Source organism: Phyllobates terribilis, unplaced genomic scaffold, assembly GCF_046119375.1.
Source record: "Phyllobates terribilis strain yellow unplaced genomic scaffold, ASM4611937v1 Scaffold_416__1_contigs__length_1633014, whole genome shotgun sequence".
NCBI lineage: Eukaryota > Metazoa > Chordata > Amphibia > Anura > Dendrobatidae > Phyllobates > Phyllobates terribilis.
Window position 1 is genome coordinate 665,974 of NW_027363176.1, and position 16,743 is coordinate 682,716.

Consider the following 16,743-nt stretch of genomic DNA (forward strand, 5'->3'; position numbering starts at 1 on the left):
TAATCAACCAAACTTTTTGGGTTGGGTTCTCTTTTATAGTCTGCAGGCATTAAATGAAAGAAGTCAGTGTTCCAGCAGAAGGAGACAACGTTTCAGAAAAGGCATTGTAGCAAACCAAAAAAGAAATTTTAAGCGCAGCAGAGTAACCAGCGCACATACCTGTTAGCTCAGGTGAGTTTAAAAGGCTGCTGTTGATAACAAGGGCATTTGCTAAATAGATGGTGTGTGTGCAACAATATACTGAAAGGTCAATTATATTGTGCAGCTTATCTCACCACCTGTAGTTATTTAGGTGAAAGCTCCAAAATGCTTGCCTAATATGTCTGTTTATCCAAAAGGAAGTAAAAAGGGAGAGCTAGAAAGATAGCATTGCATCACATTACATGGCAATGCAATGCACAGTTGCTGAAGTTGAACCAAAATGAGCTTGTAATCTGGCTTCTGCAACTTTGAACATGAAAAATCCAATGAGGAGAAGAAAAGCAAAGCCAAAGAGTCCATCCCAAAATCCGACAAACAAGCAAAATGAACAAAAAACATTGAATTCAATTCTTTCTGATTTTAGAAACTGCATTAAAGAAGGGGTGCACCGGTCCTGGAGATACTGTGACGCGCCCCCTGGGACATATTCCTTTTTGAGGGGAATACCCGGCACCGGATCAGATGGGGGGTTGTAGTCTCCGAGCGGCTGTGACCCGGCCCCGTGCCCAGGGCGTCAAGCTCAGTGTTATGTGGCAGTCCTACAGATGTTATTAAGAGTTCTTTGGTGTCGACTACGCCACCCGTTGTGATGCGGTCACTGTGGCCGCCGCTGCAGCAGGGTCCGCTGAGGCTGATGGTGGGTGCGCAGCTTGGTGGGATAACCCCCAACGGGAGGGGTATAGCCTCAGAGGGGACAGGCGCAGAGGATGGGGGTTGTGGTGGTGTAGTGCAGACGGCAGTGAAGACAGTCGGGTTGTGCAGTTAAGGGTGTTTACTTACTGCAGATGTTGTACTGGTCACTCCAGCTGCTAGTGACCACCCGAGCCGTGCTGCGTCCACCAGGTCCTGGATCCAGCCAACCCCCAAACAAGTCCGGAGCGTGGCCCTGAGCTCTCTTTCTGTCCCGTTCTCTGGCCGTCCCCACCAGTAATCCACCTAGGTCCAGCTCCCTCGGGCCTTCTGTTGGGACACCCTTGGCCCTGGGTTCCCTGACCCTTCATGTGGTGTGCCTTCGGGGTGGATGTGATGGGTGACCGTGGCAGACGCTGCCCACGGTCTCCGGTCTCTGGCTGGGGAATGTTTTTACCCCCACCAGCTTGGGTTCCGGTACCCTGATGCCGACTCCTCACCCGGTGCTTTAATTTGGGTTCTTGGGTCCTCTCTGTTTTCCCCTCTGGGTACTCCTTCTCTGCTCCTCTCTCACTCAGGGTCTCTCTTCTCCCTTGCTGCAGGCTGACTTCCTCTCTGCTTGCTGTCTGCTCCTCTGCAGCTGTCTTGCTGTCTCCAACTGACTTGTTCTCTGCATCTGACCCTGATCTTAGTTGGTGCCCACCTTATATACACCCTCTATGTGTGAGCTCAGGTGACCAGCACCCAATGAGCTCCTATCTTTACCCAGGCTGCTCCCCCTATCTGCCCCTACACTACATGGGATGTACCACCCCCCTCCCACTCCAGCCAGGAACAGACTCGGTCGTACCTGCACATTTCTAAGTGGGAGTACCGTTGGCCTGTTCCTCGGAAATGGGATGTGTGTAGTGCATGCAGCCTACCGAGCTCAGTTCCACTCTCCATCCTTATCCGGGAGTGGAATATCACACCTCTGGGTTGAGGTGCAATACCCCTGTAGCAGCCGAATCCTCAGGGTGCTACATTCCCCCCTGGTAAATCACAGCACGTCCTCGGGCTGTAAGGACAAAACACCAAAACATACAAAATTTTCATATAAACATAATAAAACATATAAAACATTATATATATAAAATTTTTCATATAAACATTCTCGTCGTCTCTTGTTTCAGGTTCCTCCTCCGGACACTGTGCAACGTGTGTCCGGGAAAAGTGCGACAGTCTCTTAGAAAAACTGGTTTTCCTATAAAACCGGTAGGGGGCGCTTTAGGACGTGCAACTATATACAGGGGATATGGCCGCTCTCAGTCCTCGGCCAGGTAAGGAGGGAAAGGCAATGGCTGCTCACAGTCCTCAGCCTGTGGGATTAAGGGGTTAACGGGTAAACAGTTCACTCAGCTGGTCCCAACGGGGACTATATATTTGTAGCAACAGTTTCAGTTTCTTTATACCCCGATTGGGTAACTATTTACAGCTACTGCTCTGCCGCACTCAACGGCGTCTTCCTCCTGCTCTTTGCTTTTTGCCCGTGGTAACTTCAGACCCGTCCGGCCATGTGAGCTGGCTGAACAAGTCCTCTCCCAGACGCGGCACCCTTGGTTTTGCGGGTGCGGGCGCGGTGGTGGTGGCGCCCGGGTTGCCCAGGCCTTGCGGCCAGGCCTGGGGCACCTGGAAGGTGAAGGGCACCGTTAATACGGCGGCGCCCTGGGCTACCTGGCCTTGCGGCCAGGCCGGAGGCTCCGCGGAGGTAGGGGGCGCTGTTGGTGATGCGGCGCCCGGGAATTCTAGGCCCTGCGACCAGGCTGGTGGTACTTCCTGCTTGGTCACGCTCGGGGTCGAGGCGTGTGACGTCACAGGGGTCGCGGCGGCGGCTTCCGGTTGGGGCCTAGTCTGCGTCGGTGACATGGCGTTTTCGGGCACAGCAGGGGGACTTTCGGGCTCTGCGACGGGGAGCTGGGGCAGGTAAGCGGTGTCACGGCTTGGGGTATAGACGTCCCCTTTACCTGCCTCCATGCGTTCGGCTCCCTTCTCTGCGCCGTCTCCGACCTTTGGTCCTCCCGCGCCATCCTCAGAGGCGGTCTGCTTCCTCATCTCGGCTGGCGTGCTCCGGGTCTTGGTTTCAGCTTGCTGGGCCATCTCCCGGCTCCATTCCGCCAATATCTCGCGCTGTACCTGGGCCATCCTCCGTGCGAGGCCCTCCAGGGCAGTCTGTGCACACTCCCGGTCTCGGGGGAGCTGTGCAAGGACCTCCACTAGGCCTAGTGGGGTCGTGGTGTCCAGCAGGCTCCTGACCAACGGGTCGGTGCTGCTCTGCTCTTCTTCCAGCAGGCTCCTGGCCAGCGGGCCGGTGCTGCTCTGCTCTCTGGACATCTCCGGGTGAGCTTCTCTGCTGCTCCTCTCCAGGCTTCCTGTCTCCGGGTGCGCTCGCTCCAGACTGCTCCAGGCGGCACCCATCTTCGTTCTTTTCTTTCGTCTCCTCCCACTTAGAGGGCGGTCCCGGGGCAACTCGGTGACTGTCAGCTCCAGGGGGAGTTCTTTCACGCTGACAGACACCTCCAGCATTACAGTCTCTGTTGGTGGGGGCGGTTTCCACTTTTGGCGCCATTTTCTGTCCTGGCCCACGATGGGAGGCGGCCTCTTGCCCTCCTTTGGCACGCCCATAATGGCGTCCGCTGCTCTTCTAAGGCGGGAAATCTTCGGATTTGGCGGGAAGCGTCGCCCAGTGGCGGGAAACTCTGCAGATGGCGGGAACAAGCTGGAAATGGCGGACAATCGGCGGGAAACGACCTGTGATGGGGTCCGATGGCGTGGACCCTCCGGAACCGGCAGGAGACTTCTTTCTGAGGTAAACTTGCACTTTTCTTCAGGCACGCAGTACCCGGGTGTTGCGGGCACGTAATCCTGCCGACTACGCCAAAGTTGACGCGCCCCCTGGGACATATTCCTTTTTGAGGGGAATACCCGGCACCGGATCAGATGGGGGGTTGTAGTCTCCGAGCGGCTGTGACCCGGCCCCGTGCCCAGGGCGTCAAGCTCAGTGTTATGTGGCAGTCCTACAGATGTTATTAAGAGTTCTTTGGTGTCGACTACGCCACCCGTTGTGATGCGGTCACTGTGGCCGCCGCTGCAGCAGGGTCTGCTGAGGCTGATGGTGGGTGCGCAGCTTGGTGGGATAACCCCCAACGGGAGGGGTATAGCCTCAGAGGGGACAGGCGCAGAGGATGGGGGTTGTGGTGGTGTAGTGCAGACGGCAGTGAAGACAGAGTCGGGTTGTGCAGTTAAGGGTGTTTACTTACTGCAGATGTTGTACTGGTCACTCCAGCTGCTAGTGACCACCCGAGCCGTGCTGCGTCCACCAGGTCCTGGATCCAGCCAACCCCCAAACAAGTCCGGAGCGTGGCCCTGAGCTCTCTTTCTGTCCCGTTCTCTGGCCGTCCCCACCAGTAATCCACCTAGGTCCAGCTCCCTCGGGCCTTCTGTTGGGACACCCTTGGCCCTGGGTTCCCTGACCCTTCATGTGGTGTGCCTTCGGGGTGGATGTGATGGGTGACCGTGGCAGACGCTGCCCACGGTCTCCGGTCTCTGGCTGGGGAATGTTTTTACCCCCACCAGCTTGGGTTCCGGTACCCTGATGCCGACTCCTCACCCGGTGCTTTAATTTGGGTTCTTGGGTCCTCTCTGTTTTCCCCTCTGGGTACTCCTTCTCTGCTCCTCTCTCACTCAGGGTCTCTCTTCTCCCTTGCTGCAGGCTGACTTCCTCTCTGCTTGCTGTCTGCTCCTCTGCAGCTGTCTTGCTGTCTCCAACTGACTTGTTCTCTGCATCTGACCCTGATCTTAGTTGGTGCCCACCTTATATACACCCTCTATGTGTGAGCTCAGGTGACCAGCACCCAATGAGCTCCTATCTTTACCCAGGCTGCTCCCCCTATCTGCCCCTACACTACATGGGATGTACCACCCCCCTCCCACTCCAGCCAGGAACAGACTCGGTCGTACCTGCACATTTCTAAGTGGGAGTACCGTCGGCCTGTTCCTCGGAAATGGGATGTGTGTAGTGCATGCAGCCTACCGAGCTCAGTTCCACTCTCCATCCTTATCCGGGAGTGGAATATCACACCTCTGGGTTGAGGTGCAATACCCCTGTAGCAGCCGAATCCTCAGGGTGCTACAACTGCAATACCAGGTCAATGCGTGGAGTGGACAGAGCAAGCTCTTTTTCCATCTCCCTGTTCTAAAAATCCATTTAATATATGGTCCCCAGATAGGGGACGTATCAGATATTAAACTGATAAGAACAGATACTACACTTGATCTTAGCCAAAAGGCCGAGAAGCGATAACCAGAATTGGTTTCAAACTACGGAGCCACCCAAGGATCCTGAAAAGTCCATTTGTGGAGATGAGCTCCTGGACTCCCGTTAAGAAGACATGTTGTCAACCTCTAGATCCCTTACATGCCTGCACTTTTCGGCTTGCTGCTGCTGCAATCCACGCGTTTTAGATCTGCATAACTCCACCTCTTTAAACACAGCACCTTCACCCCCTGCTGTTCCCACCCGCCTCAACACCGTTGGAAGGGAGGAGAACCAATTAAGGCGGGGGGTGGGGTGGAACGAGCAGCTGTCTACCCTTAGCAGGAGGGCTCCTGATTACATACCTCTCCTGCTGCTGCTGCTGCTGGCTGTCCAGCAGCAGACTGAAGGTGGCTGCTGCTGTGCACAGGTATATAAAGGCTCAGAGCCTATTATGACACGCGCAGCCAGCGTTCCATTGCCACATTCCATCTACTGCAGGCAGGATACCTGGCTGGCTGAATGTCGCTGAGAAGCTCACAGAGACCGCCATAAGCAACAGTTTAACAGAATGCCACAGACTAATCAACCAAACTTTTTGGGTTGGGTTCTCTTTTATAGTCTGCAGGCATTAAATGAAAGAAGTCAGTGTTCCAGCAGAAGGAGACAACGTTTCAGAAAAGGCATTGTAGCAAACCAAAAAAGAAATTTTAAGCGCAGCAGAGTAACCAGCGCACATACCTGTTAGCTCAGGTGAGTTTAAAAGGCTGCTGTTGATAACAAGGGCATTTGCTAAATAGATGGTGTGTGTGCAACAATATACTGAAAGGTCAATTATATTGTGCAGCTTATCTCACCACCTGTAGTTATTTAGGTGAAAGCTCCAAAATGCTTGCCTAATATGTCTGTTTATCCAAAAGGAAGTAAAAAGGGAGAGCTAGAAAGATAGCATTGCATCACATTACATGGCAATGCAATGCACAGTTGCTGAAGTTGAACCAAAATGAGCTTGTAATCTGGCTTCTGCAACTTTGAACATGAAAAATCCAATGAGGAGAAGAAAAGCAAAGCCAAAGAGTCCATCCCAAAATCCGACAAACAAGCAAAATGAACAAAAAACATTGAATTCAATTCTTTCTGATTTTAGAAACTGCATTAAAGAAGGGGTGCACCGGTCCTGGAGATACTGCAATACCAGGTCAATGCGTGGAGTGGACAGAGCAAGCTCTTTTTCCATCTCCCTGTTCTAAAAATCCATTTAATATATGGTCCCCAGATAGGGGACGTATCAGATATTAAACTGATAAGAACAGATACTACACTTGATCTTAGCCAAAAGGCCGAGAAGCGATAACCAGAATTGGTTTCAAACTACGGAGCCACCCAAGGATCCTGAAAAGTCCATTTGTGGAGATGAGCTCCTGGACTCCCGTTAAGAAGACATGTTGTCAACCTCTAGATCCCTTACATGCCTGCACTTTTCGGCTTGCTGCTGCTGCAATCCACGCGTTTTAGATCTGCATAACTCCACCTCTTTAAACACAGCACCTTCACCCCCTTTTTCTTTTTCTTTTTCTTTCTCTCTTATCTTTCCCCCTTCCCCCTTTTTCTGTCCCCCCCCCTTTCCCCTCCCCTCTCTTTTCCCCTCCCCCCCTTTCCTTTCCCATTCCCTCCCCCCCCCCCCTTTCCCTCCCCTCCCCCCTCTTCCCCTTCTCCCCCCCCCCCCCCTTTTTTCCGCCTTTCTATGGACGTCTCTCTGTGCATTTTTTCCGCTTATCACCTATTTATTGGTCATACAATATATATTTTTAGTGTTTTTATGATGTTTTTACTTGTTATTTATTCATTGTTCTTTTTCTTCTGCTTCTCAGTTCTTTCGCCCATCTATGTATTTTTTGAGGTGTTGTCTTCTGACCATGAGTTGACGAGAGGATAATAGACCATGATGTTGTTCCCTAAGACACGCTTTGGGACGGACTGAATATGCGCCACGATATGGATATATAGCATCGGCTATGGACATTTTTTACCAATATATATATATATATATATATCTTTTCCTCACTGTATCTTTTTTTGTCTTATTTCTGAGATTATTTTTACAGACTTGAGTATCATTACATTTTCATTTTTGGATGTGTATATGTCACCATATGTTTTTTTGTTAATTATTAATGTATTTACATTTTTCCATAATATTTTTATATGTATTTATGTGCACATTTGTATATTCCTTTTTCCTTCACTCATTATTATTTATTTTTTATTATTCTTTATTTTTTATTTTTCTTTCTCATTTATTATTTCTTTATTTTTATTATCATTATTCTTTTTTTCTTCTTTTTATACACACTTTTTTTCTTTACTTACTTGTTCCATTGTTTCCTTGCGTTCCATGGTGGCACGCATGAGTCTTCTGTAGTTATTTCCTCCTCCCCTCTCTGTCATTACCATCTCGGAGTGTCTCATTATCCCACTTCCGGTTTTGCGTTCCATTATGCACTCCGGATGTTCCGCCTTCGTCACTTCCGGGCGCCTTTGCGTTCCAGCGTGACACGCACGCCACCACCGATGCTGTGGATAGCCTGCGCTCGTATGAGACGCGGCCTTCCAACAGATCGCTGCTTGGCGTTTTTTCCTGCATAGCGCTATGCTTATTTTTAGAGCTGTCTCCTCATTGGTCATTTGCCCTTTATATACCTCTCCCTCATCCTCTCTACTTCATCCCGGTAGAAGCCTACGGCGAAACGCGCGTCGGACCTGTGTGGACTCTGAGGGACGTTCAGGTAGTCTATTGGACACTATTCATGTTATGCCTCCAGTACCCCTGACCTTTACAGCTGCCTTCTTTCTTATTGACTTACTTACCTTTTTTTCAAGCAGTCTTTACACTTACCCATTTGGGATAATATTATTGCACTTTTTGCACTTTACCTTTACGACTGTCTTAATATATACTTAGGCTGGCTCTGGTCATTGTGTGCCCTTTGTACATGATTTTATATGTCCGTTTACGTGCTTACCTACCCTCAGTTGCCCATTTTTTCTGATTACATTTTTCCTCTCTTGTATGATTATTCCCTATGTGTTTTTATGAATTTTTCAATAAATGTTTATTTTATATTGACCATGATTCACATCTATAGGTTCTTTATTTAATTAGGTATATCTGGTCACCTATTATTTTTGTTCTTTTGGATTTATTTACTTTCCTGTATCTTTACAGAGGTTTGCCTAATATGGATTTTCGTGCCAAAGAGGCGACATGGCATGATTTAGCCCTGTCTGTTTTTAGAGGAAAAAGTTCTCAGATTGATATTAATGACCAAAAAAATATTCGTGATTTTAAGCAGAAATTAAAACTTCTTTATCACCGCCGGATCAAGGTCTGGTGGAATAAATTCACTTTAGAGAGATATGTAGAGGAGAATCTTATACCCAGGGGACTTAGAGTCCAAGTGTTTCCATCATATGGAAAAGAGGACATTGAATTCACTTCACAATGGGAAGCGATTTGTAATGATTGCTCAGGAAAGTTCCTACAATTAATTATTAAGAAAAACGGGACGACTCTGACCGAGACGGATAAAGAAATCGATTCTCTTCTGGACCAGCTTAAAGCAGCTGTACCCCAGAATGATCTCGATAAATTTAATGGTGAAATTGATGGTCTCTTCACATCCTGGGAAAAACAAATTAAGACTACCAAAGCAACAAAATATCAGCGTGATTTACTAGATAAGGAGAATGATAAGATTTACAAATGGAAATTCAGAACTACCCAGAACGATCGAAAACCATCAGTGTCTTCTGCTACCTCCACCGATAATGAATCCAATGAATCCTCCTGTTCAAGATACAATTACAATACCAGATGGGGACACAATAAACAAGATCCACGGAGAAATAACTCTTGCGGTGGACTTGTCAATGACAAAGAATCATCTGATACTAGTCTTAAGGTAATTAACCTCTCTGATCATATTCTGAGCCAATCTCAGATTGATATTCTGGGAAAGGGTCTTTCTTTCTCACCTTCGGGTAATTTTGACCCTTTTGTGGCAATAAAAGATCTTCATTTGTTCGCTCGCAAATTGATTTTTAAAAAAATGTTTCACAAACCTATCGACCCTTACATGTTTCCCACTCTAGAAGAACAGGAAGCTGTAGAGACGTTACAGGACCTCATGGAAGAACAAACAATACCCAATATATGTAAGTTACCTGACTCTATTAAACCCAAATCTCAAAAATTTCCCCCTCTTTCACTGTACCCTCATATTGATTTGTTTGTTCAACTGGTCACTAATGAATTCAAAAATATACCTACCAGACGCCTCTATGATAATTGTAGTAGAGAAGAGAGGCGGGCAATTGATGAACTGAGTGACCTCCGTGATCTAGTTATAAAACCCTCAGATAAGGGTGGCAATATTGTCTTATGGCCCATTTCTAAATATGAAAATGAGATAAAGAGACATCTGGGGGATTCTACCACCTATAAAAAACTTACCTTTAATCCCCTTCTGAAATATCAGGATCTACTTAGGTCCATTTTGGGTGAGGCAGTCTCATCAGGAATACTATCGAAACAGGAATCTGACTGCCTCTTTGATAGGAACCCACGTATTGCCACTTTTTATCTTCTCCCGAAGATTCACAAAAATATGACTAATCCACCAGGTAGACCCATAGTGTCCGGTGTACAAAATTTCTGTGAACCCGCCTGCCGGTTTATTGACCACATTCTTCATCCTCTGGTAGAGATTTTACCGTCCCATCTCAGGGACACCACTGATTTTCTCAAAAAGATGGACGGGGTACATGTGGATGAGGATGTCCTCATGGTGGTATGTGACGTTGAATCTCTCTATACGTCCATCCGCCATGAGGACGGCATCAGGGCCACTGAGGTTTTTCTCGAGATGTCAGATGTGGAGATTGGGATGCGCGAACTTGTAGTCAGGCTCTTACAGTTTACCTTAAGTCACAACTTCTTTTTGCATGGAGACTCCTTCTACCTACAGCTCCAGGGGACAGCAATGGGAGCGGCCTGTGCCCCCTCATATGCTAATCTGTTCCTGGGGCTGTGGGAGAGGGAGATCTTCATGACCGACCCAGTGCAGGGTATTGACAAGATCCTGTACTGGGGTCGATACATTGATGATGTTTTCTTTCTATGGCAGGGCTCTGTCACGGAAGTGCAACATCTCATCTCCACTCTTAATCTCAATAACCTCAACATTAAATTAACATTTAAGACTGGGAGACACAATATGGAGTTCCTGGACGTTAAGCTGAATATTGACCATGATGGATTCATACAAACAGATGTTTTTCGGAAATCCACGGCGACTAATGCCTTTTTGCACGCTAAATCTTCTCACCCCAAGAAACTGATTAATGGCATCCCTACGGGCCAATTCTTGAGAATCCGTCGAATCTGCTCCAATGATGAGAGTTTTGAAAAACAGGCGTTGGATCTCAAAGACAGATTCAGAAGGAGAGGTTACAATGAGAAAATTATACAAAGAAGTTATCGGAGAGCTAAATTCTCAGATAGGAAGAACCTGCTATACCAACAACAACAAAAAATCGGAGACAAAGATATTGTGAGATTCATCTCAACATTCAATTCTCGAAGTAATGAGATTTGGAATGCTTTGAATAAACATTGGCAGGTTCTTCTTTTGGATAAAACCCTCTCCTCATATATCCCCCGTAATCCTATGGTTACTTACAGACGGGCTCAGAATTTACGGGATAAACTTGTCCATAGTCATCTTAATAATAAGAAAAAAATGTATATCTTTGGATCTAAAGGCCCTTCATGGGGATGCAGACCTTGTGGGTCATGTGTGGCCTGTCCAAACATCTGCTCAAGGAAGACATTTACTAACGCGGACAAATCTAGGGAGTATACCATCACGCATACCATCACGTGTACAACAATAGGGGTTATCTATAGTGCCAGATGCCCCTGTGACAAGATGTACATTGGCATGACTACCAGGGAGCTTCGGCGACGAATAAGGGAACATGTTTTGGACATTATAGCAGCCAATGAATCTACTAATCTAGATGAATTGAAAACTTTACCTCGCCATTTTAAAAAATATCATGGGTGTGATGCCTCCCTCCTTAAGGTTAGTGGAATAGATCGGGTGCACGTGGGGATTCGAGGTGGGAATTGGAAAAAGATCTTGGCCCAAAAAGAAGTGAAATGGATTTTCACCCTTAACACCATGGTACCCCTAGGCCTTAACGAATCTTACAGCTTTGTCCCTTTCCTCTAGACCCTTCTTCCTCTTTTTCTTTCTCTCTTATCTTTCCCCCTTCCCCCTTTTTCTGTCCCCCCCCCCTTTCCCCTCCCCTCTCTTTTCCCCTCCCCCCCTTTCCTTTCCCATTCCCTCCCCCCCCCCCCTTTCCCTCCCCTCCCCCCTCTTCCCCTTCTCCCCCCCCCCCCTTTTTCCGCCTTTCTATGGACGTCTCTCTGTGCATTTTTTCCGCTTATCACCTATTTATTGGTCATACAATATATATTTTTAGTGTTTTTATGATGTTTTTACTTGTTATTTATTCATTGTTCTTTTTCTTCTGCTTCTCAGTTCTTTCGCCCATCTATGTATTTTTTGAGGTGTTGTCTTCTGACCATGAGTTGACGAGAGGATAATAGACCATGATGTTGTTCCCTAAGACACGCTTTGGGACGGACTGAATATGCGCCACGATATGGATATATAGCATCGGCTATGGACATTTTTTACCAATATATATATATATATATATATCTTTTCCTCACTGTATCTTTTTTTGTCTTATTTCTGAGATTATTTTTACAGACTTGAGTATCATTACATTTTCATTTTTGGATGTGTATATGTCACCATATGTTTTTTTGTTAATTATTAATGTATTTACATTTTTCCATAATATTTTTATATGTATTTATGTGCACATTTGTATATTCCTTTTTCCTTCACTCATTATTATTTATTTTTTATTATTCTTTATTTTTTATTTTTCTTTCTCATTTATTATTTCTTTATTTTTATTATCATTATTCTTTTTTTCTTCTTTTTATACACACTTTTTTTCTTTACTTACTTGTTCCATTGTTTCCTTGCGTTCCATGGTGGCACGCATGAGTCTTCTGTAGTTATTTCCTCCTCCCCTCTCTGTCATTACCATCTCGGAGTGTCTCATTATCCCACTTCCAGTTTTGCGTTCCATTATGCACTCCGGATGTTCCGCCTTCGTCACTTCCGGGCGCCTTTGCGTTCCAGCGTGACACGCACGCCACCACCGATGCTGTGGATAGCCTGCGCTCGTATGAGACGCGGCCTTCCAACAGATCGCTGCTTGGCGTTTTTTCCTGCATAGCGCTATGCTTATTTTTAGAGCTGTCTCCTCATTGGTCATTTGCCCTTTATATACCTCTCCCTCATCCTCTCTACTTCATCCCGGTAGAAGCCTACGGCGAAACGCGCGTCGGACCTGTGTGGACTCTGAGGGACGTTCAGGTAGTCTATTGGACACTATTCATGTTATGCCTCCAGTACCCCTGACCTTTACAGCTGCCTTCTTTCTTATTGACTTACTTACCTTTTTTTCAAGCAGTCTTTACACTTACCCATTTGGGATAATATTATTGCACTTTTTGCACTTTACCTTTGCGACTGTCTTAATATATACTTAGGCTGGCTCTGGTCATTGTGTGCCCTTTGTACATGATTTTATATGTCCGTTTACGTGCTTACCTACCCTCAGTTGCCCATTTTTTCTGATTACATTTTTCCTCTCTTGTATGATTATTCCCTATGTGTTTTTATGAATTTTTCAATAAATGTTTATTTTATATTGACCATGATTCACATCTATAGGTTCTTTATTTAATTAGGTATATCTGGTCACCTATTATTTTTGTTCTTTTGGATTTATTTCCAGCAGAAGGAGACAACGTTTCAGAAAAGGCATTGTAGCAAACCAAAAAAGAAATTTTAAGCGCAGCAGAGTAACCAGCGCACATACCTGTTAGCTCAGGTGAGTTTAAAAGGCTGCTGTTGATAACAAGGGCATTTGCTAAATAGATGGTGTGTGTGCAACAATATACTGAAAGGTCAATTATATTGTGCAGCTTATCTCACCACCTGTAGTTATTTAGGTGAAAGCTCCAAAATGCTTGCCTAATATGTCTGTTTATCCAAAAGGAAGTAAAAAGGGAGAGCTAGAAAGATAGCATTGCATCACATTACATGGCAATGCAATGCACAGTTGCTGAAGTTGAACCAAAATGAGCTTGTAATCTGGCTTCTGCAACTTTGAACATGAAAAATCCATTGAGGAGAAGAAAAGCAAAGCCAAAGAGTCCATCCCAAAATCCGACAAACAAGCAAAATGAACAAAAAACATTGAATTCAATTCTTTCTGATTTTAGAAACTGCATTAAAGAAGGGGTGCACCGGTCCTGGAGATACTGCAATACCAGGTCAATGCGTGGAGTGGACAGAGCAAGCTCTTTTTCCATCTCCCTGTTCTAAAAATCCATTTAATATATGGTCCCCAGATAGGGGACGTATCAGATATTAAACTGATAAGAACAGATACTACACTTGATCTTAGCCAAAAGGCCGAGAAGCGATAACCAGAATTGGTTTCAAACTACGGAGCCACCCAAGGATCCTGAAAAGTCCATTTGTGGAGATGAGCTCCTGGACTCCCGTTAAGAAGACATGTTGTCAACCTCTAGATCCCTTACATGCCTGCACTTTTCGGCTTGCTGCTGCTGCAATCCACGCGTTTTAGATCTGCATAACTCCACCTCTTTAAACACAGCACCTTCACCCCCTGCTGTTCCCACCCGCCTCAACACCGTTGGAAGGGAGGAGAACCAATTAAGGCGGGGGGTGGGGTGGAACGAGCAGCTGTCTACCCTTAGCAGGAGGGCTCCTGATTACATACCTCTCCTGCTGCTGCTGCTGCTGGCTGTCCAGCAGCAGACTGAAGGTGGCTGCTGCTGTGCACAGGTATATAAAGGCTCAGAGCCTATTATGACACGCGCAGCCAGCGTTCCATTGCCACATTCCATCTACTGCAGGCAGGATACCTGGCTGGCTGAATGTCGCTGAGAAGCTCACAGAGACCGCCATAAGCAACAGTTTAACAGAATGCCACAGACTAATCAACCAAACTTTTTGGGTTGGGTTCTCTTTTATAGTCTGCAGGCATTAAATGAAAGAAGTCAGTGTTCCAGCAGAAGGAGACAACGTTTCAGAAAAGGCTTTGTAGCAAACCAAAAAAGAAATTTTAAGCGCAGCAGAGTAACCAGCGCACATACCTGTTAGCTCAGGTGAGTTTAAAAGGCTGCTGTTGATAACAAGGGCATTTGCTAAATAGATGGTGTGTGTGCAACAATATACTGAAAGGTCAATTATATTGTGCAGCTTATCTCACCACCTGTAGTTATTTAGGTGAAAGCTCCAAAATGCTTGCCTAATATGTCTGTTTATCCAAAAGGAAGTAAAAAGGGAGAGCTAGAAAGATAGCATTGCATCACATTACATGGCAATGCAATGCACAGTTGCTGAAGTTGAACCAAAATGAGCTTGTAATCTGGCTTCTGCAACTTTGAACATGAAAAATCCAATGAGGAGAAGAAAAGCAAAGCCAAAGAGTCCATCCCAAAATCCGACAAACAAGCAAAATGAACAAAAAACATTGAATTCAATTCTTTCTGATTTTAGAAACTGCATTAAAGAAGGGGTGCACCGGTCCTGGAGATACTGCAATACCAGGTCAATGCGTGGAGTGGACAGAGCAAGCTCTTTTTCCATCTCCCTGTTCTAAAAATCCATTTAATATATGGTCCCCAGATAGGGGACGTATCAGATATTAAACTGATAAGAACAGATACTACACTTGATCTTAGCCAAAAGGCCGAGAAGCGATAACCAGAATTGGTTTCAAACTACGGAGCCACCCAAGGATCCTGAAAAGTCCATTTGTGGAGATGAGCTCCTGGACTCCCGTTAAGAAGACATGTTGTCAACCTCTAGATCCCTTACATGCCTGCACTTTTCGGCTTGCTGCTGCTGCAATCCACGCGTTTTAGATCTGCATAACTCCACCTCTTTAAACACAGCACCTTCACCCCCTGCTGTTCCCACCCGCCTCAACACCGTTGGAAGGGAGGAGAACCAATTAAGGCGGGGGGTGGGGTGGAACGAGCAGCTGTCTACCCTTAGCAGGAGGGCTCCTGATTACATACCTCTCCTGCTGCTGCTGCTGCTGCTGGCTGTCCAGCAGCAGACTGAAGGTGGCTGCTGCTGTGCACAGGTATATAAAGGCTCAGAGCCTATTATGACACGCGCAGCCAGCGTTCCATTGCCACATTCCATCTACTGCAGGCAGGATACCTGGCTGGCTGAATGTCGCTGAGAAGCTCACAGAGACCGCCATAAGCAACAGTTTAACAGAATGCCACAGACTAATCAACCAAACTTTTTGGGTTGGGTTCTCTTTTATAGTCTGCAGGCATTAAATGAAAGAAGTCAGTGTTCCAGCAGAAGGAGACAACGTTTCAGAAAAGGCATTGTAGCAAACCAAAAAAGAAATTTTAAGCGCAGCAGAGTAACCAGCGCACATACCTGTTAGCTCAGGTGAGTTTAAAAGGCTGCTGTTGATAACAAGGGCATTTGCTAAATAGATGGTGTGTGTGCAACAATATACTGAAAGGTCAATTATATTGTGCAGCTTATCTCACCACCTGTAGTTATTTAGGTGAAAGCTCCAAAATGCTTGCCTAATATGTCTGTTTATCCAAAAGGAAGTAAAAAGGGAGAGCTAGAAAGATAGCATTGCATCACATTACATGGCAATGCAATGCACAGTTGCTGAAGTTGAACCAAAATGAGCTTGTAATCTGGCTTCTGCAACTTTGAACATGAAAAATCCAATGAGGAGAAGAAAAGCAAAGCCAAAGAGTCCATCCCAAAATCCGACAAACAAGCAAAATGAACAAAAAACATTGAATTCAATTCTTTCTGATTTTAGAAACTGCATTAAAGAAGGGGTGCACCGGTCCTGGAGACACTGCAATACCAGGTCAATGCGTGGAGTGGACAGAGCAAGCTCTTTTTCCATCTCCCTGTTCTAAAAATCCATTTAATATATGGTCCCCAGATAGGGGACGTATCAGATATTAAACTGATAAGAACAGATACTACACTTGATCTTAGCCAAAAGGCCGAGAAGCGATAACCAGAATTGGTTTCAAACTACGGAGCCACCCAAGGATCCTGAAAAGTCCATTTGTGGAGATGAGCTCCTGGACTCCCGTTAAGAAGACATGTTGTCAACCTCTAGATCCCTTACATGCCTGCACTTTTCGGCTTGCTGCTGCTGCAATCCACGCGTTTTAGATCTGCATAACTCCACCTCTTTAAACACAGCACCTTCACCCCCTGCTGTTCCCACCCGCCTCAACACCGTTGGAAGGGAGGAGAACCAATTAAGGCGGGGGGTGGGGTGGAACGAGCAGCTGTCTACCCTTAGCAGGAGGGCTCCTGATTACATACCTCTCCTGCTGCTGCTGCTGCTGGCTGTCCAGCAGCAGACTGAAG

General features: G+C 46.3%; 5 non-coding genes across 5 annotated transcripts; all 5 read right to left on the minus strand.

Annotated features, from left to right (window-relative positions):
- Positions 1-4,975: 4,975 nt before the first annotated feature.
- On the minus strand, positions 4,976-5,168 carry LOC141227111 (U2 spliceosomal RNA). The gene has a single exon (XR_012294219.1). It is a non-coding gene; the product is annotated as a U2 spliceosomal RNA (small nuclear RNA).
- A 1,115-nt stretch (positions 5,169-6,283) lies between these two features.
- On the minus strand, positions 6,284-6,474 carry LOC141227529 (U2 spliceosomal RNA). Its single transcript, XR_012294520.1, has one exon. It is a non-coding gene; the product is annotated as a U2 spliceosomal RNA (small nuclear RNA).
- A 7,099-nt stretch (positions 6,475-13,573) lies between these two features.
- On the minus strand, positions 13,574-13,764 carry LOC141227530 (U2 spliceosomal RNA). The gene has a single exon (XR_012294521.1). It is a non-coding gene; the product is annotated as a U2 spliceosomal RNA (small nuclear RNA).
- Positions 13,765-14,879: 1,115 nt separating this feature from the next.
- LOC141227531 (U2 spliceosomal RNA) lies at positions 14,880-15,070 on the minus strand. Its single transcript, XR_012294522.1, has one exon. It is a non-coding gene; the product is annotated as a U2 spliceosomal RNA (small nuclear RNA).
- A 1,118-nt stretch (positions 15,071-16,188) lies between these two features.
- Positions 16,189-16,379, minus strand: LOC141226968 (U2 spliceosomal RNA). Its single transcript, XR_012294081.1, has one exon. It is a non-coding gene; the product is annotated as a U2 spliceosomal RNA (small nuclear RNA).
- Positions 16,380-16,743: the final 364 nt, after the last annotated feature.